This window comes from Peromyscus leucopus, chromosome 8a (assembly GCF_004664715.2).
Source record: "Peromyscus leucopus breed LL Stock chromosome 8a, UCI_PerLeu_2.1, whole genome shotgun sequence".
Taxonomy (NCBI): Eukaryota; Metazoa; Chordata; class Mammalia; order Rodentia; family Cricetidae; genus Peromyscus; species Peromyscus leucopus.
The window spans coordinates 7,331,996-7,352,936 of NC_051085.1; the positions used below are offsets into that span (position 1 = coordinate 7,331,996).

Here is a 20,941-nt window from a genome sequence, read left to right on the forward strand (position 1 = left end):
ACTAGCCTTCCACTGGGCTTGTTTCCATGGTGTTAGGGAGGGAAGGGCAAGCACATTCACTTGGTGATGTATCACTGCCACCGCATTCCTAACCTAGCTTTCATACTCACCTGCTCACAGATACATTCTGCTCCTTTTCTCATTTGGTTAGTCTCACTGTGCAATCCAGGCTGCACTCACTTGCTACTCCCCACACCCCACATCTCTACTTTCCAATTTCTAGGCACATGCCACTGTGCCTGGCTCCATGGTGCACATTATCCTAGAAGTTCAACTCTGAAAATGAACTGCCTCAAAACTACAATTTTTTCCTTCACTATTCACTCAACATATTTCTGTTAAGTGTTCATGTATTAGGGTTAATTAGATGATGAAGGCATGAGAAACTCCCTTTTGAGTTGTTGGTGAAGGGAGTCCAAGAGACTACCCAAAGAATATAGACTATTGCTGTTGCCTTTGGTTGCCTCCCAGAAGCTGAAGGTAAGCTCCTACTGCTGATGATACTGTGTACTTTGGACATAAAACTTGAAGAACTTGAGCTAGATCTGACCTGGCAGCCTCCTCCCTGTGGACTAGCTCTCATAGTACCAGAAAGCAATATACAAGCTGCCAAGGGAGGGAAGCAACCAACATTCCTACTCAGTTGTGATGTCTGTGATCTACAAGAGTAGCATGGCAAGAAATCACTCAAGACACAACAGTGGCTCTTGTGTCTTAGTGTAACCAACAACTGTCTAATTAGATGCAAGGCCTTCTTAATGGAAGGAAACAGTGTCTGATGCTGTAAACTTAGCCAACCATCTGTGACTTGTGAGGTACTACTGCTACTTTTCTAAGTCAGTAAATACTTTCCCTTATACTCACAGATAGGTGTAGCCCTCACCCCTCACCCCTCATCAAAGAAGCTTCTTTTTTACAGCAGACAGAGACAATGAGAGAAGCCAGTAGTCACAATGCAAAGAACAGCTGACTATGAAATGCCCAGCCCAGCTGATAAATCCACAACACAACCCTTACACCTAAGGCTCATGGAGCACTGGGGAAGAGGAGGCAGAAAGATTCTGAGAACCAGAGGACCAAGAAGTCTGCAGCAAGATTGTGTCTTCTAGCTGGGCTGTGGTGGTGCATATTTTTAATCCCAGCACTCAGGAGGAAGAAGTAGGCAGATCTCTGTGAATTTGGGGCCAGCCTGGTCTACAGAGTAAGTTCTAGGGCAGCCAGAGCTACACAGAGAAACCCTGTCTCAAAAAACAAAACCAAACACACAAAGAAGCTTGTGTCTTCTAGATATTACAGGGAAGTTGCACCCACAAAATCTGAGCACTATGGCTGCTTAAACAACATCTGAAAAAGGAAGCATCAGCTGACATGCCGAAGTGTATGTGGTTAATCTCATATGGCTCTATACTTAGATGAAGAGCGACAGGCAATTAAGGACTGCTGAGAGAGCAATAGTTAGTCTTCCCCAAGAGGAGACCCCTAAATGGTTATCCAATAACAATAGCCCTAAAAACCTACATGCAAGCACGCTAACACGACTCAGCAGGTTGCATTTAGATATTTACTTGTGCATTTATATGTAACAATAATAACTAATGAAAAAGAGGCCATAGATATGAGAGGAGTGGGGTGTGTTGTAGAATATTAGTTGAAGATGTGTTACATTTGTTTGTGCTCTGGAACATTCGTTTTAATGATACAAAGAAGGGTTGCATTCTTTTATGTTGCAACTGTTAACTCTGTGAAGCTGTGTTACTGTGCCTGTCTAAAACACCTGATGGTCTAATAAAGAACTGGCCAATAGCAAGACAAGAGAAAGGATAGGCAGGGCTGGCAGGCAGAGAGGATAAATAGAAGGAGAAATCTTGGAAGAGATGATCTAGGAGTGAGAGAAGGAGGAGGACTCCAGGGGCCAGGCACCTACACAGCTACACATGGAATAAGAAGGAAAGAAAAGACAGACAGAAATTGAGATAGGCAAAAGCCAAAAGGTAAAAGATAAATGGGATATTTTAAGTTAAGAAAAAAAATGGCTAGAAACAAGCCAAGCTAAGACTGGGCATTTACAAGTAAGAATAAGACTCTGTGTGTGATTTATTTAGGAGCTGGGTGGCGGGCCCTCAAAAGAGTAAAAAGCCAAAAGATAAAAAGAGTAAAAAACAACCAACAACAGGGCAGGTCGTGGGAGGAGTTGGAAGGAGGAGAGGGAGGGGAAAATGATATATTTTGATTAAATAAAAAACAATAATTTAAAAAGATACCCTGACTCCAGAGCACCATGGCGGGCATTCCTTTAAGTGCAGACTGGGTTTTGTTCTGTTAATTTGTTCTCTACACATCTGGAGTCCAGAATTTTTCCACAGGATCGAAATGAGGGGCTGCACATAAGGAATGGAAGGAAGCTGGCATCTGAGTGGTAGAAGAGCCTGAGTTAGGTATGGGTGGGAGGAGGGGGGGAGGCGGGGGCGGGGGCACACACCTCTGTGGACACAGGCAGAGCTGTGACTCCAGAGCAAAGGAGCACACACTGTCTACTGGACTTTCCAGGGGCCTCTTCCCTTCACACCATGAGTCTTAGTTAGGGTTTTTATTGCTGTGAGGAGACACCATGACCACAGCAACTCTTATAAAGGAAACATTTAATTGGGGTGGCTCAATTACAATTTCAGAGGTTCAGACCATTATCAACATGGCTGACAGTCCTTACATCTTGACTGATTGTCACACTGAGGGAAGCTTGAGCAAAAGGACCTCAAAGCCTGCCCCACAGTGACAAGCTTCCTCCTAATAGTGCCACTCCCTGTGGGGGCCATTTTCTTCCAAACCACCACACCATGTCACACCTGAGCACCAGCAGAGGAGCATACTGCTAAGCACCAGGTCCTCTGGCCCAACAACTGCCGTCGTCACTGTCGGACCTTCCTAGCATTGCTAAAGTCCAGGTCTTCAGAAGCTGCCCGTTGCCCACTACTCCTTCCCATTCAAGACCTCACACAAGATTTCTACCCACCCCTAGCACTCACTGGAGAGTCTGCAGAATGGGAAGAAAGGGAACCTTATTGGAATTACAGGGGTGAGGGAAGTGTGGGGGGGAGTAGATATGATCAAAATGTACTGTACACATGACAGTCTCAAAGAATAGGTAAAAATCTATTTCAGAAGCTTAGTTGATCTCCCACGCCCCGCCCCCCAGGCATTGCTAGACTGCTGACAGTGACTGCTATGCAAGCCTGAAGACCTGAGTTCAAATCCTCAGCCCCCAAAGAGAATATTCAGGTACAGATTCCTACCTAGTGTTGGGGAGCGGGGAGACAGGAGAAATTCCAGGGCTTGCTGGCTACCAGGCCAGCTCCAGGCCAGTGAGAGAGCCCATCCTGGGGGAATGGAGTGGAAGGGACAGGGCAGGACACCTGATGTCCTCCTCTGGCGCATTGGTGTGTGTGTGTGTGTGTGTGTGTGTGTGTGTGTGTGTGTGTGTGTGTGTGCCCGAGCATACACCACACCCTCACCCCTGACCTACACACACAAAAGGGAAAGAAACTGTGGAGACAGACTCCACACGGCAGTTTTTTCCTATCAGCTCTGTAGTTCGGCAACTTCACACAGTTAAAGTCATTTTCGGCTGCTTTAGGTCGGCTTCCATTTTGCTGGAGTGAGGAAACCAGTTCAGCGGGAGAAGGAACACATGCACTTGAACTTCAGACTGTATCTTGTGTCGTCTAAGATGAGACAGTGCTGCATCAGACTGTGGCTCCACGGGGGTGTGGCCCACGCGGGTGGGGGGGGTGGGGGGGTGGGGTGGGCACCAGCTGCCGTGCAGGGTTCGGTTTGTGGTATCTTAGGTCTGGGGAAAAGTGAATGTATGAACTAGTCTGGCTGTGACAAGCGTCGTGAGCACGATGACATTATGCATTTCCCCTGAGGTTGTGGTTGTGACTCTTCACGAGAAGCCCGTGGGAACTTTCGAGCAACTCGCTGAGGATGAGTACCTGGGGAAGGGTGACCACATCGCAACTGAGTGGTGGTCACCGTTGTTCCCAGTTGAACTCTCAGCTTTTCTGTCATTATTGTCCATTCACTTACAGTTCTCCAACTTAATAAAAATGCTCTTAAGATAATTATTATGAAATAAGACAATCACAAATCCAGAAAAGAGGCACAGTGCCCATCCCTGTTCGCAACAGGCTTGGAGACGCTGAGGCTTTCTTTGGCCTTGGTTTAGCACCTGAGTCAAAAAAACCTACTGACTTTTGTCTTTTCCCCACAGCGCCCCCTCCCCCCCATAACACTCCCCACAGCGCCCCCTCCCCATAACACTCCACACAGCGCCCCCTCCCCATAACACTCCACACAGCGCCCCTCCCCATAACACTCCCACAGCGCCCCTCCCCATAACACTCCCCACAGCGCCCCTCCCCATAACACTCCACACAGCGCCCCTCCCCATAAATGCAGGAAACATTCTGTCTTAGCCAGGGTTCTATTGCTGTGAAGAGATACCACAGCCAAGGCAGCTCTTAAGAAAGAAACTATTTAACTGGGGCTGGCTTACAGTTTCTGAGTTCAGTCCATTGTCATCATGGCGGGGAGCATGGCAGCGTGCAGGCAGACATGGTTCTGGAGATGGAGCTGAGAGTTCTCCATCCTGATCCACAGGCAGAAAGAGAGAGAGAGAGAGAGAGAGAGAGAGAGAGAGACAGACAGACAGACAGACAGACAGACAGACAGACAGACACACTCTGGCCTTGGCAGGGGCTTTTGAAATCTCAAAGCCCACCCCCAGGGACACACTTCCTCCAACAAGACCACACCCCTAATCCTCTCAAGTAGTGCCACTCTCTGGTGACAAGCATTCAAATCTAGGAGCCTACGAGGGCCCTTCTCACATTCTAAGCCCTAACACAAACCCCAATCTTTCTCTCCCTGATGAGCTCGAGTCCAGAAAACAGTTCACTTCATTTATGAGTCATGCAACTTACAACTATGACACACAATATTGCTTTACTTTTTCTTACTTAAAGAGTAAGAACTTGGGATTGACTGGGAGGCCAAAGATTTAAAAAGCAGAAGATTCTCTCAAGACACAAGTTGTGTGATAATAATATGTTTTGTGTGTGTGAATGAGAATTTGTAAATGTTGAGTTCTAGGCTTCGACAATCATTGTCAGTGCAGATCAAGCTGCAAGTATTTATGCTTTAAAACTTAAATTATAAAGCTAGTTACGTCTTTCTAACAATTAGTTTTAATGTTTATGAGCATATTTTACCTACATTACCTTTTCAGGATGTTGAGAAAGATGCATCACAAGCACAGGCTGGAGGCTGGGGCCTAGATGGTTTTGAGGAAGAGGTCTTGGTGGACTCTTTCATAGAGCAAAGGGAAGCAATGCCTTCTGGGAAATGAGCTAAGTTTTAATCTAGTCTTTAAGATTAGAAGTCAAAAACAAAAATATTAAGGAAAGGAAAACCTAATTGATCTTTGAAGTATTGTTATGTGGAATTGAGTGGGACTTTTGAGGCCTTTCTTCCAGAAAACAAGGACTTGGTTGTCAGGCCTATATTAGGCCTAAACCTTGGTGCCATGTAGTTGTACTTAAATCATTCCAATGGAAAGTGTCTTAGTGATTGGAACTTCTAGTGCAGTTTGGAGTTCTTCCATTTGAAAAATGTGATATTTGCATGGGATTGTTTGAATCTTGTTTTCTAGTCCCTCCCCATCACCACCCTCATAGTCTGAAGGTAGATTTTTCTCTTGATAAAGGAACAAAAAAAGTGAACATCTTGTTTGTAAATAGGTATCTAGTAACTAGTGGTAAACTTGAAATGGTAGAATTCTTTAAAGCCTAATTCTAGGTAGCCTTAAGAAAATGTATCTTAATTATTTTTGAACCTGTATTCACCTTGTTTTTTTCAAATATCTTAAGTTATATTTTCTTTTTCAGAGCTGCTTCTTATTTGGGGCTACTTTTTTTTTTTTAATTGAGGCGTAATTCATAAAAGGGTATATTGTTTTGATGAGACTTTTTACAACTGTGGCTGGATGTCTTTCTTTAGTCTTCCAAGAAGGGCCATTTTACTTTTTTAGAGTTACTTTTTAAAGTCATGAGGTCAACAACTTGGACTACTATGCATGTAAGTGCTAATGCAAATTAAAACCCAAGTTGACCTCCAGCAGCAGTTCATTCTATGTTGACAGTGAGAGAACACTTTACCTGTTAGGATACTGTTACTCGTGAACTGAAATGCTGAAGAAACCCCTCCCCTTATTTTGTTTTTTGCAAAAATCAAGGTATATTCTAGGGTTTCCTGGTTGACCTCAACAGATAAACTGAGATGATAGTCTTAGTTCAGAAATGATCTGAATGTAGATTTATAGTCTACGTGTACAGCTGGCTAAGTGAGATCGCTTTCACAGTTCTGCATGTATCCCATCGGCTCCCCATTAGTCATTGAACTCTTAAAACTGGTATTGTAACATTATCACAATGTTTTGCGCCAATTTTATAAACTTTACAGTGCAATATGTGTTCCTTTTCTGAGGCAAACCAAAGGTATATTTCTCAAGGTTCTGCTGCTAACAGCAGCGTTGATGGAGGATTTTTTATACATTTGTAATAGATAGAAATAAACCAGAAAAAAAGAAGAAAAAAAAGTGGTGGAGGAAAAGGTGAACACTGCAAGAATACTCAAAAGGGCTGAGAGTTGCAAACGCCAAGAATGGCTTTGCATAGTAAATGGAATAGAACAGCTCTGAACTATAGCTTACTTTTCCTGGTTTGGTCTGACAGAATGATTGAATGCTTTTGTACAAAAATCAGAGCCTTAAAAACAAGGATTTGGTGAGATTGTAAAATGGTGTGCCACTTTGGCAAAACAGTTTGGTGGTTGGTCAAAATGCAAAACATTGTTACTCTGTTACTCAACAATTCTACCCTTAGGAATATATCCTCAAACTACTGAAAATGTGCACTATGAAACATGTACATGAAAGTTTACAGCAGTGTGTTGCTAATAGTAAAAAAGTTAAAACAACTCAAATAGCTATCAAATACTGGAGAGAAATAAAATGTGGCTTATTCATACAATAGAATATTATTAAGACATAAAAATGAATGAGAAACTGACAGATTAAATGACTTTGGTGAACCTTCATAATTTCATTTGTAGATCTTTCCATTTCTAATTTATAAATACATTTGGGGTTATAAATTATAAATGTACTGCCTCCTGTCAACATTGTATACTTCTATTTGATGATTTCTGTGTCAAACATTATATGGAAATGTTTCCAAGTATTTTCTGTATTAACTGTGAATGAATAGAACAAAATAAATTGCCTGCGATGAAAAAAAAAAAAAAAGAGTACTTTTTCCAACCAAAATTTTAGCTCAAATGTTGTCCAGCCAGGTTCTAAAACACACACACACACACACACACACACACACACACACACACACACACTCACTCAACCTCCCCCAAGCCTTTCACACTGGATTTACGTAGGGCACACACACAAGGTTTGCACAGAGAACACCATCAGGCTCTAAAACCCTGACTCTCCACCATTAGCATCTCTGCACAGGCACAGGAAAGACAACCTTAACTCACAGGGGTCTCTGAAGACTCCATGATGGTAAAACCCCCTTTGGATTAAACAATGCATCTACATCCGGTTAATAGCTGATGTAATCATAGAATTTCAGAGCCTAGTCATTAAATAAACTGGTTGAAACTAGCATTTTGGAGCACTCTACAGATGATGATATTGAGAAACAGGTTAAATGCATAAATGTAACATCGATATAATGACTATATAGTTGGGTGGATTTGGATAACATGTACAGAATCAGAGCTAATATCAGAATTGACTAGAATTAAACAACCACTTTAAAAAATATCATTTCTGAATTGCTATTATTTAAAAACAATGGAAACACACACACACACACACACACACACTCATTACCCAAATACTCCCTCAGAAATCAAGGGTAAAATGGTATGTAGTTATTTTTCCTTTACATATTCAGTTGAGGCAGATACGGTTCATAAGCAGATTAATTTGTATCTCCTGTTAAAAGACCACGAGTCTCGTAAAGAGAGATCCAGTGCTATGTCTGGCCGTGGCTTAGTTTCCAGAGGTTGACTGCTGGGAGACTGGTGCCCAGTGTGACAGCTGGAACCTCTAGGAGGCTGACCTAATAGAAGTGGTCAGGTCCTGGGGCTCCACCTCCAGGAGTGGATTCAAACTGTTTTGTTCGAGTGAACCAGGTCTCCTCTAACTGTTAGCTATCAGGGAGAGAATTGTTAAAGAGGGGGCTGCCCTCTCCTGTTATTTGAACCCATGCCTTGGCAGGTCTGCTCTGCTGGTCTCTGCCTACTTCTCAGCCAGGACTCGGCCAGCATCCTGCTTAGATTCTCCAGTCACCAGAATGGTGAGCTAAATAAATTTGTTTAGTGATGTTGGGAAGTGTTAGAGATATACACCTGCCCTTAAATAAACCACTCCATATTAGTAATTCAGTCTCAGGTATTTTGTTTGAGCAATGCAAAATGGATTAAGACAGCCAGTAAGCTACAGATGGATTGAAATGAGAGGCAAACTTGTAGGACCAACATGTACACACAGTTCATCTTGGGTACTGGGTCCTGCACTGGAGACAAACCACTGTTTAGTAAGTTCAAGGCCCCTGTTTTGTCAGGTCTCACTGGGACAGATGACCTTGTTTTAGCTTTAGCTCAAGTCATTGGCTTTGTTGAGAAACAAAGAGCTGGGTGTGACCATGCCTTCAATAGCAGCAGGAGGCAGAGGCAGGCCAGCCTGGTCTACAGAGTGAGTTCCAGGATCTCCAGGGCTACAGGAGAAGCTGTCTCAATAACCTCCAAAAGCAAAACCAAAACAAAGCAACAACAAGAAAAGCACAGAGAGATGTTTACTCAGTGGGAAAAGGAGGAACTCAGTCCAAAAGGAATAAAGCAGCATTGATTCTCATTTCATATTCACCAAGGGCAGACACTTCCTTGAGTGGGACACAGGACACAATTATATCAAAAATATCTTAAGCACTACATTAGAAAATTTTGATAAGCAAGAGCAAATGTTTGCCTATGTTTAATGTGTGAGTAACGTGTCTACCTTAGGTGTAAAACTCTAGAGCCGGGTCAGAGCAGAAAAACAACAGGCTCAACACTGCAGAGCAAACAGGGGACTCACACAGGGTGGGAGGCAGCGACCAAGATAAGAGCTGCCTACTTTACACGTGTGTACAGACGTGTAAAGCAGGCTGCAGAGAGCTGTGAAGTCACAGCAGCTCATGACTAAGTACATGTTCAAACACACCAGAGAGCTGACGACTCTCCTTCAGTTTGGCAGAAAGTCATATTAACGTCCAAGTGCCACCACTATATTTACTATTTTCAGTTCAAAATTTAGCTTAATATAAAGTAACTGAAGGGAAGAAGTTGAAATTGGGGGATCACAGAGCTGCCTCATGACTTTTGTTTTGTTTTGTTTTTCAAGACAGGGTTTCTCTGTGTAGTTTTGGTACCTGTCTTGGATCTTGCTCTATAGCCCAGGCTGGCCTTGAACTCACAGAGATCTGCCTGGCTCTGCCTCCCGAGTGCTGGGATTAAAGGCGTACGCCACCACTGCCCGGCTTGCTTCACGACTTCTTGGTGAGTGGGGTCAGGAAATATTGAGCTTTGCCTTAATAAGCACAGCTAATGCATGTCAAGGGGTCACAGTCCTATACTAGTGTTAAAAATCCTAACTAATCAAATGATATAAAGATGACTTACATTTGCAGATGTCAAGCTTGCCGACCCCAAGACAAATATTTTCATGAATAAACAAAGTTTCAATTAGGAGGTTTTGTTTTGTTTTGATTTTTGACACTCATTCACTTTTTTCAAAAACCTTGATTTTTCTTCCATGTTAACGAGAGTTTTGCTCATGCAGAAGATGAGTTAGTCCTGTGAATGGCTGTGTTCTTCAATCTGCAAAGGAAGCAGATTGGAAAGCACCGCTGAGGGGTTACATTTGAGCCACAGACTGAGGGCTGTGGCGGAGAATCTCATGTGCGTGTGAAAGGGCGGCCATGCCAGAACCCGGATGACTGAGTTCACTTAAGAACCGAGCCTGGGAAAGCAGCTAAGCAGAAACACATGGCCTATTGATACAAGTATTATCTTTAGAGCAAGAAAACTCCAGTTCAGGGATTAGAGATTCTGGAACTGCTGGTCTTCAAATGAAAATTATTTATTCCCTTTCTTTCACCAAAGAATTTAGCTTGTTATGATTTTTTTCTTAAGTTCATGAATAAAAGTATGAGGGTAAGTGTTGGAGAGGAAGAGGTAGAGATGGGATAAAAAGCTTTTATGTAACATTTGGACTTTTGATCTCTCTGTCAACTTAGTTATTAAGCATGGGGAAATGGTTATGAATCGATCATTTTGGTTTACCACTGTTACTTTTTAGGTAAACATCTAAGGCCTCTTTAGCAACTCCAGCAAATCACATCAGGTGTTCTGCTATGGTGATTAAACTAAAGCAGGAGTCACTGGTATCGCTTCCTCAATTTTATTTTAACACCTTGAGAACAAATGCACCGTTAGCCTCTAGGTGGCAAATACATTTTTAAACAGAGTATTCTCAGTTTGCAGAGTATGCATCATTGTCAACTGAAGGCACATAGTTCTTTCCTATTTCTCCTCTACACGATCTCAGCTAATCTGCTAAACCCACTTATACAAAGACTTGTGCTATGAACTCTTAAGCCAAGGAAGGATTCTGAAGCAATCAAGGGCAGAAGTTTCCAGAACAATGCTAAAATTCCTAAGGTTGTGGGAATGACAGGGTCCGTCTTCAACACATGAATGATTTCAAATGTTTTACTAAGTGTGCAGAATCTAAGAATATATAGATTAGTGCAGAATTGATTACTTAAATCAGAATCCTAGAATTAAACCATATCATAATTTCTTAAATATTAAACTTCTTTAAGATTACCCTAAGATAGCATTGAGAAATGACTTTTCAAACAACAGTAAGAAAAATTTCAGATATAATTAATGAACGCAGTAGCTAATTTTCCAAGCATATTACGTTCTATACTCAAAAGCCTATGCAAGCCTTTTGGAATCTAGTAACTGTATGGATTTAGAATACAGATGAATATTTAAGTGTTTCTAGTTTTGTGCTAAGTACCAGTAAAAATGAGGATTTCTGATACCTAAGCTACATGTTATTAAACACACAGACAGCAACCGAGAAGCCTGGAAGGTCAGACAGCTGCAAGCATTTGCCTTGTCTGTTTGCCTGCCACAGACAGCTGAGAGAATATAGAGATTCACATTAATGTCCACTGGAACCTGGGTGCAGTGGTGCACACTTTTAATCTCAGCACTTGGGAGGCAGAGGCAGGTGGATCTCTGTGAGTTTGAGGCTAGCCTGGTCTACACAGTGAGTACCAGGACAGCCAGGCCTACATAGTGAGACCCTGTCTCAAAAAACAAAAGCCAAAAGCAAAAAAAAAAAAAAAAAAAAAAAAAAAAAAAAAAAATCTACTTGCAAAGTTTTTTTTTTTTTTAATAAGAATATTTAGAGAAGTCATTCTAGAAAATAAATATAAAAGCTTGCCTTCTCTATCCAAAGGGCTAGGAAGGGAATAGCCTAGCAAGACAGAGCATTCTTAGACACAAGTCACTCTCCTGAGGTGAAATGCCTTCCCCACCACCACACTAACAAAAACAGCTGTGCCCTACCCACACCCAAACCAGCAAAGGCTAAGTGGGGATGCAAACTTCCACTCCTACTCAGAAGTAACAAGCGCTCCCAACCCCAGCCAGAGGCTGGATTTTCATTCTTGTAGGGCAATGGCAGTCTTCATCCCCGACTGTTAGCAGTGGCACAGACCACACAGGAAGCTGGCCTTCCACGTGCACCCAGAAGCAATGACCATCCCTCACACTCCTGTCTGAACGCTGGTGGCAGAAAGACCTAGGCAGAGTCAGGACTTTTGACCATGGTGATGAGGCCACCCCTACCCTGTGACGTCTTGGGAACAGTAAAAAGGCACGCTGGTGTCTTCTAGACAAGGAGGCATCACCAAGAGCCCATCAGAGAGCTGAAACTTGCACCCTTGTCCAGAGAAAGCAAGAGTTCCCCAACACACACAGGCCAAACCAGAAACCAGAACTTCTGCCTTTTCTTGCAAAAACAAGGTAATAGCCTCTTCTCCTGCTGGAGAGGTGTCAGAATAATAGCCAACTACAACAAAATACTTAAACCAGATCCAAAGTTTCCCACATTAACATCAAACAGGTACAGCATCAACAGAAAATTATAATATGAATTTCAAATACAGATGTATTCAGCTATTAGAATACTGAAATTATTATAAGTATTTCTAGCTTTGTATTAAGTGCCACTGAAAAACTGGGTGGGGGGAGGAATCCTGGTGCCTAAGATATACATTATATGCCAGTGGACACACAATACAGATGTGGTCTGCTGCACAAGATATATTTTATATGCCAGTAGGCACACAATACAGATGTGGTCTGCTGCATAAGATATACATGATAAGCCAGTGGACGCATAATATAGATGCTGTCTGCTGCATAAGATATATTTTATATGACAGTGGACACACAATACAGGTGCTGTCTGCTGCATAAGATATATTTTATATGACAGTGGACATACAATATAGATGTTGGAAGTATTTTAAAGAAGCCATCAGGAAAATACACTAGGAAGTATGTTCAAAGACTTGGAAGAAATAAAGCCCAGCAGAGACACAGACGATGTAAATGGATATGCTCAACAACAGATTGAGGTAGCACAGTGGACTGGGAGATAAATCAGCAGAACTTTCTAGCAACAGAAAGAAAGCAACAACAAGATAAAAACCAATGAGCAACACCCCAGGCACCCACAACACCATCACAAAATTTAACATTCCTGTCATCAGAATTCCAGAAGATGCCAGGGTTGAGAACACCTGAAGAGATGGCTGAACACTTCCCAAACAGAGCAAAGACAGTCCCAATTGAAATCTAGGGTGAACTCTAAACTGTCAGAATAAATCCGACACAAAGATGTGCCAGCACTTTTGGAACAACATCTTAAAGGCGGTGAAGGAAATGACACCTTATCACTCAGAGGCACCAGCGCATAAGCCCAGAGGTCGGAAGGAAGTTGTTCAGCTCTCAAGTGCTGAAGAAAATAATTTTGTTAACCCATGAGTCTATATCCCGTGAAAATATCCTTCAAGGATAATAAAACAAACATTCTCAGATTTATGGGTGAACAAAAATGAAACACAAATCCTTCCCAGCAGATCTACTTGAAGAGAGTGACTACATGACAGATTTAGGTTTTTATGTTTTTTGAGACAGGATCTCTGTGTAGCCTTAGCTGTCCTGGATCTCGCTCTGTAGACCAGGCTGGCCTCGAACTCACAGATCACCTGCCTCTGCCTCCTGGGCTGGGGATGCCACCTGTACCTGGTGTCTAAATGACATTGTTAAACGAATGGAAGACTGAAGGAGTGAGCTCTGAACACGAGGAACGAGACACGAATACAGCAACCAAGATGCTTCTCGACCAACACACGTTCTTCCCAACCATGTCCTCGATCATGTCGAGAAACTGACCAGAATGAGCTGCTGTCACTGTCTGTGTGACACCGGCAGGATGCAGAGGTGACATTTCAAATGACCCCGAGAGCGGGCAAAGGACCTGATGGAGGTCAAGCGCCTCAGCCCTGAACAATCTTGAAGGCAGTAAAACCTATCAGAACAAACGAAACTCGAAACACATAACAGACAACAGGGAAATGGAACGTGGATTCTTCTGGCAGCTAGTAACTGCACTTATAAATATTGTTGTGGGTAAAATAGGAAGTATTGAGAGAAATTGTAAAAACACACAAACTGAACAAAAATGGAAACACAGCGACATCTGTGTGGCGCAGTGAGAGCAGAAGGGAACTCACAGCTACATGCACATGCCAGATAAAAGAAAATGTAAGAAGAAAATCCAAAGTTCTACTCCACAAGCCTCAAGAAAAAGCAATGTGGACCAAGGCGCAAGACGAAGAAAAAAAAATCATGAGCAATCAGAGTCGGAAGCAGAAACAAGAGAAAACGCAGTAAAATCAAGTGCTGGATCTTCAAAAGGAAACAAAAAAGTGTGTGTGTGTGCACACGAGTGTCTGTGCAATGTCCCGAAGTCTGAAAATAAGACAAGCTGGGTCAATTCCCACCCAAACTCAGGAAACAGCGCCCCCTGGGGACCATGCCTTAAACACAGGCAGTAGCAGTTTGCGGTTTCCAGCCAATAGGAGCCATCTGACATTGAGCCGGGAGCAGGTACAGCCAGCTCCCCCCAAAAGCCTTCATCCCAAACATCCCCTTAGAATCAGGTGGGAAAGTGCGGCTTGGGGTCTGTGGGGAAGGCTGTACTGGAATCCAACAGGTCTCTTGGGAGGATCTTAGCGGGCCTCGAGGCTGGGTCAGAAATGAAATATATGCAACTCCCAGCGGGCCTCGAGGCTGGGTCCTCACTGCCTCAGACCAAAAAGAACGAGGATCAACATTAGCTGGTGCCTGGTAGCTGAGGGGGAGCAGGTGGCTCTCAGGGTAAAGGGCCTGATCCTTGCTCCTCCTGTGACCCCTGTGAAGTCTGCAGCAGGCGAGCTGTGCTCTGTCACGTGGGGCTGTCACCTTCCTTTTTGGTGCCTCCATATCAGCGTCTTTAGAAACAGACAACCGGAAGCAGTCAGGCTGCTCCTCCACTGCTGTGACAGAGCAGCTGGGGAGGAAAGGTTTAATTGGCTAACACCTCCCTCTCACGCTCCATCACTGAGGTAAGTCAGGGCAGGAACCTGGAGGCAGGAGCTCAAGCAGAGGCCACAGAGGAACGAGGCTTCCTGGCTAGTTCTCAGGCTCACATTCAGCTACTTTTCTTATACTTCCCAGGACCACCTGGCTAGGGTAAGCACCACCCACAGTGGGCTGGCCCCCTCCCACATCAACCATTAACCAAGAAAATGCCCCAGAGACACGCTCAGCTCACAGTCCAGTCTGATGGAGACACTTCCTAAATTGAGGTGCCCTGTTCTCAGGTGACTCTAGTTAGTGTCCAGTTGACAAAAACCAACCAGCACAAAGTCAATGACTATTAAGGAAATCGAAGTTGTGATTTTTTTTTTAATTCTTTCATAAGAACTCTTCAAGTCCAGATGGGTTCACTGTAATTTTATTAAAGAGGAATGAACATCAATCTTATATAATCCTTAAAAAAATAAAAAGAGGTAATATTTCCCAATTCAATTTCTAAAGTTAAGCCACAAAGGTGGGGAGGGGCAGGAAAACGTCCCTTATGAATATGATAGGTGTGGACGGAATTCAGGACTGACTGACAGAGCCAGCTGCCCTGGACTGGGAGTTAAACTGATTAGCAACTCAGTTCAACATCTTACAGGAAAAGCATGTTTATTAAAAGGCTATGAATGTAACAGGAAGGTGTCGTCGACTGAATTGGATTGGAACCTGTCCCTGGAACAACTACAGGATTTCGGAAGCAGAATCGATGTTATCAGATGAGTGAGATTCCAAGCCAGAGCTCTTGGTTCAGTTGGTTCAGAATACCTTCACACGCCTGGGACAAGGGCTAGTGGAATCGGAAACTAAAGACATGACTTGCTTATCCCTCCTTTCAGTGACCGAGGCTTCAGAATTAGGTTACTCATTCCTCCAAGGAGGTCCCGTCTTCAGCTGTTTGGAGGAGCCCTCAGATGAAAGTGACCCAGACGGAGAAGAGACAAAGGCTCGGAGTGTGCGTAAGTCCCCAGGGGTCTTGTCCACTCCAGTCGCCTACCTTGTTGCAAGATCTACAGCCAAGTGACAGCACTTCTTTGACTCTTAACACAACAAGGGCAGGTCTGGGTTTGCATGAGCACTAATGTTTGCCCAGGATGAGCCAGAGGATTCAGAAATGACTTCCTCTTTGGTGAGAGCAGAGAGTAGTATTCCATGGTTCCTCTGGGCTCAGGAATTGGCCCCTGGACATTTAATTGCTGCTATTCATATGTAACTGGCAAACAATAAAACCCAGCAGCAATGGAGAAAACGTCTGCCTTGGCTCTGGTAAGGGGCAGCCCACAGACCGAGGGCCCCTTCCCGAGTGGAATAGAAGCTCAAGTGAAGGCTAGACCACACAGTCACTCCAAGTAGCACCGGAAATAAGCACGCCTTTATCTGCCCTGCAGAAGCTGTGGGTGAAGCTCCTACGCGCTGCAGAAGCTGACGGTGCACATGAGGACACACACGGGGAGAAATCCCGATGTGCCGTGCGTGTGGTAAGTAGTTCACCACAGCTGCAAACCTGAAGAACCACCATCACATCCACACGGGCGAGAAGCCTTTCCTCTGTGAGGCCCAGGGACGTGGCCAAGCCTTTGCTAAGCAGTCCAGCCCCTGAAAACATCTGGTAGTTCACTCAGGAGAGAACCCTCATCAGTGCCAAGTCTGTGGAAGACCTCCTCTCAGGGTGGGGGCAGGAATGTGCATTTGAAAGTCTCCCTTGTGCTGGGGACAGCTGGGAGTCTACAGCAGAACCGACTGCTGAGCCATAATGGACAGTAGTTTGCTTGAAGAAGCTTCAGTACTCAGTAAAAACTTGGTGTCTCCAACTTCCCAGTCAGCTTTGGTGGAGGTCCTTGAGTCTCCCAAATACCCTTTCCATCCTGGGCATTGACAATGATGTGTTCACTGAAAGAGCCCCATGGCTCCCGTCTAAGTGCCTGATGGGACATGTCAGGTGGCCACACAGATGGGGAGGCAAGCCTACGAAGTCTCTGTCACTAGATCACGTGATTTTTTTTATTTAGAAAAAAAAAAACCAAATAAAGCCCCCTTATAACATGTTTTTCTTTTAGTTCCATAAACAAATAACCAAAATAATGACCAAGTAGAGGTGTGCAGGATCAGACAGTACCCAGCCTGGGCTGAGGGGGAATCAAGTAGTTTATGTTTTACGGCCCAGTGGCTGAGTCTTTTACTCGGTCGGGTTGCTAAAGGGCCAACGCCACAACATAATTGGCATCACTCCCTTCTTCAAAGCATCAAGGCATCTTGAAATCTCAGCTTCCTGGTGAGGTGCTGCGGTTGGAAGCAGGACATGGTTTAACCATATGGAAAGTCAGCTGGGTCAAGGATAAAAACTCGTCCCCCAAAAAAGACCTGAACAGTCACAGTGAAACCCTTCACCAGCTCCCGATTAAGCTGGCTTTTGGAGAAGTCTGGCCCCCACACTTTGCAGTGTGAAGAGAGGCCACTACAGTGTCCAGCCCACAGGTCACGGCCTCGCTGTCTGGATCACAGAGAGGTATTTTAAACTAAGCCAAATAGGCAAGTGCAATCCACAAGAACAGAATCTACGAACAGAGGCGTGCTTCCCATTCTATTATAGCCTCGTGGGTACAGAACATCTCAGTACTTACAGCTGCCCACAAATGAGCGGATAAAGAAGTGTCCACCTATGAATCCCCAAAACACCGAGGACGTTTTAGGAGAATTTCTGTTAATATCAAACCATGTTTTGCTTCAAGAGAGTATAAACTCTATCAACATAAACACAAAGTAGCCACAATTGTTCCTAAGCCTACTCAGAGAAGCCACTGCTGACCCAGGCAATGTTTCCTTTCAGTTCTTTTCTCTTGTATGTGAGCACAGGTAGGCTAGGGGTCCTTATCAAGTCTTCCTGAATGGCTCCCCTGATCCTAGCTCACCAATCCTCAGGCCCATTCTTGCTTTGTACATGGGCGCTCAAGAATCCAAGCTCTGGTCCTCATGCTCATGTGGCAGACATTTATGGTCTAAGCCATTCCTTAGCCCCTCGGGTTCTTTTAATGCATATTTTTGCAAAGCTGATATTAAACATCACTTTCAGTTGTCTATCAAGCCTTCGTTTTTCAATATAATTATTATTTATCTACTTTCAATGTTACTAAAAATGAAGGTATTCTTTCATACTCTCACTATTACAGGTTTTTGAGACAGGATTTCATGAAACCCTGGTTGACCTTAAACTCACTATGAAGCCATGAATGACCTTGACTTTCTGATCCCCGTTTGTACCGCTGGAGTAGAAGTGTGGAGGTGACAGATGTGCACTACTAGCCCTGGTTAGATGAGGTGACAAGGATGGAACCCAGGCTCTGTCCACGCCAGATGAGCTCTCTTCCAACCAAGCTCCATCCCTGTTGGGGACTATTATGTGAAGGTGTGTTACTTTCGTTTATGTTGCATTTGTTTAACTCTGTGAAGCTGTGTTCTGTGCCTTTCTAAACTACCTGATGGTCTAATGAAGAGCTGAACGGCCAATAGCAAGGCAGGAGAAAGGATAGGCGGGGCTGGCAGGCAGAGAGAAGATACAGAAGGAGAAATCTGAGAGGAAAAAGAAGGAATGAGAGAGGAAGGAAGACTCCAGAGGCCAGCCTCCCAGCTACACAGCCAGACACGGAGTAAGAAGCAGAGAAAAGGTGTACACGAATAGAGAAAGATGGAAGCCCCTGAGGCCAAAGGTGGACAGGATGATTTAAGGAAAGCTGGCTAGAAATAAGCCAAGCTAGGGTGTGCATTTATAACTAAGAAAAAGCCTCTGTGTGTGATTTATTTGGGAGCTGGGTGGTAGGCCCCCCAAAAGAGCAGAAACAAACAATACATTCCTAGTCCACTCTTTAATATTATGACCATGCTATCTCCAAGTATTCCAAAAGCTCTGAAAATATTTTAGTGACATAAACCTTATATAAAGTTTTGATGCTACACTGTTCTCCAGTCATCAGTGTTGAACTTAGAGGCAAACTATCCTATGGAAGCACTGTTACCATCAGCACAGGTCTGAGGGGGGCACACCATTTACCTGTTGGTCCACTCAACAAGCATTTATTGTTGACCTAATATGGTGAGTCATACTGCTGACTTAGTAAGAACTGACACAGAGCTGGGGAGATGGCCGGGTAGTTAAGAGCACTTGCTGCCCTTGTAGAGGACCTGGGTCAGCTCATACCGCCTGTAACTACAGTTTCAGGGAATCCAATGCCATCTTCTGCCCTCCATAAGCACCAGGCATACATGCTGTGCAAATACACACATATAGGAAAAGCTCATCTGCATAAAAAAAAAAGAAAAAGAACTGAGATGTGTTGAACAGAACTAGGTAGGCATTTCTGCCCCCAGAGAACTTATAAACTATCTGTTTTCTCTTTTTCTTCATGGGGGGGGGGATATGAACAAGGTTGTTTACATATAGTTCTAAGTGATTGTTGCCTGAATTTTCTTCTGGTTATTTAGACCAATGATAAACAAAAACTTCCTTAAACGCAGAAATGCAGTTACTACTGAAGGGCTCCTTAGTGAAAGAAGTGCCACGGAGCATGCACAGGTCAGTGAGTGGCCCTGGAGGGGCTCTCTCCTCCCGCCTGCAGGTGGTTCCGGAACTGGACCGGGTTGCAGGCTTACACAGCAAACTCCTCTTTTTTCAGGCTAAGCCATTTTGCTGACTAGAGTTTTTAATTCAGTAGGGATGTTAACTTGCTCCATATGTAAAACATTTTTCCACCTGTAGTTTGTATTGCATTTGTGTGAATTTAACTTTACTGCAATCAGCCAGACCGCAGTGGTACACGCCTTTAATCCCAGCACTCGGGAGGCAGAGGAAGGTGGATCTCTGTGAGTTCGAGGTCAGCCTGGTCTACAGAATGAGTTCTAGGACAGGCACCCAAACTACACAGAGAAACCCTGTCTCAAAAACAAACAAACAAACAAAAAAAACCTTTACTGCAATTCAAATTAAGTTTTCTGGTAAAGGTTTCTTCTCTGTCATTATGCTTGAAAAGGTCTTCCTGGCTTTCAGGCCAAGTTGACAGCTAAATTTGTGAGTGTGTGCTACATCCAAACTGCATTAATTTCTCCAAGAACAGATTACTGTTCTAACATATTATGGAACAAGATCCGGGTTCTGTCTGGACACATTTCTGAAGCAGGACTCCTGCTCATGCTGGGTTCTGAGGCTTGATTCTACCTGCCAAGAGTTATGAAGGACTCTCTCTACCTCCTCCTGCTCATCTTTGGGGATAGAGCAGCAAGTGAGGAGAACTCTGGTCTTTACCTCCCATATTTCAGTTTATTTACAGCATCTAATCTCCCTGGTTTGCTCTAGTATTCCTGGAGGAAGGATCTCAAGTTTAAGGCCAGTTTAAACTATTTAGCAAAGCCTTGTCTAAAAAGAAGAAAAGAAAACATTTTCCAGGGTTCCTTAATTCCTTTAATTATGGGTGAAGTCTCCTGGTAGCGAGCTAACTGTTAGTACTGAGGATCTAGGAAAATTGAAAGCGATCTCATCAGAGGTCCGGAAGGTGGCGCAGTCACAGTGTTTGCCCAGGGCACACAATGCCCTGAGTTCTGTCCTGGGCACTGCAGGAAGACAGCTGTACTCACCACCATCATGTCTGGGAGTGGCAGAGGATGGACAACATGCCAACCCAAACTCCATTTCCAACTCTCTTCTCATGCCTGCTACAGACGCTACAAAAGTTAAATACTTGACTGCTGACATCTTTTGAGAGGCCATGTTACCCAGTTCCGGCTGAGGAGATACAAATGGATGATGGCTAGCACAGCTTTGCTTTCTCTCCACCTGGAACACAGGCAGCCTCCGAGATTCCTCCCAGTGATTCTTGCCTCCTAACCTCCTAACACCACATCCTTCCAAACTGTATCAGAGTTGTGTGGACAACGGAATACGACAAAAACAGCACGTCACTCTAAAATCAGGTCATAGCACACAACTGCACTTCTGTCTGGTTCTTACCTCCACCGACTCCCCTTCCCCTGCACATGTTTTTGTAGGCGAGTGTTTTGGGGTAGG

The 20,941-nt window shown here is 44.0% G+C and overlaps 1 protein-coding gene and 1 pseudogene across 1 annotated transcript in view; one reads left to right on the forward strand and one right to left on the reverse strand.

Moving 5' to 3' along the window:
- Sesn1 (sestrin 1) overlaps nucleotides 1-20,941 on the reverse strand; it is a 98,415-nt gene that overhangs the window by 43,567 nt on the left and 33,907 nt on the right. The window lies entirely within an intron of this gene.
- On the forward strand, nucleotides 15,360-16,783 carry LOC114707520 (annotated as a pseudogene).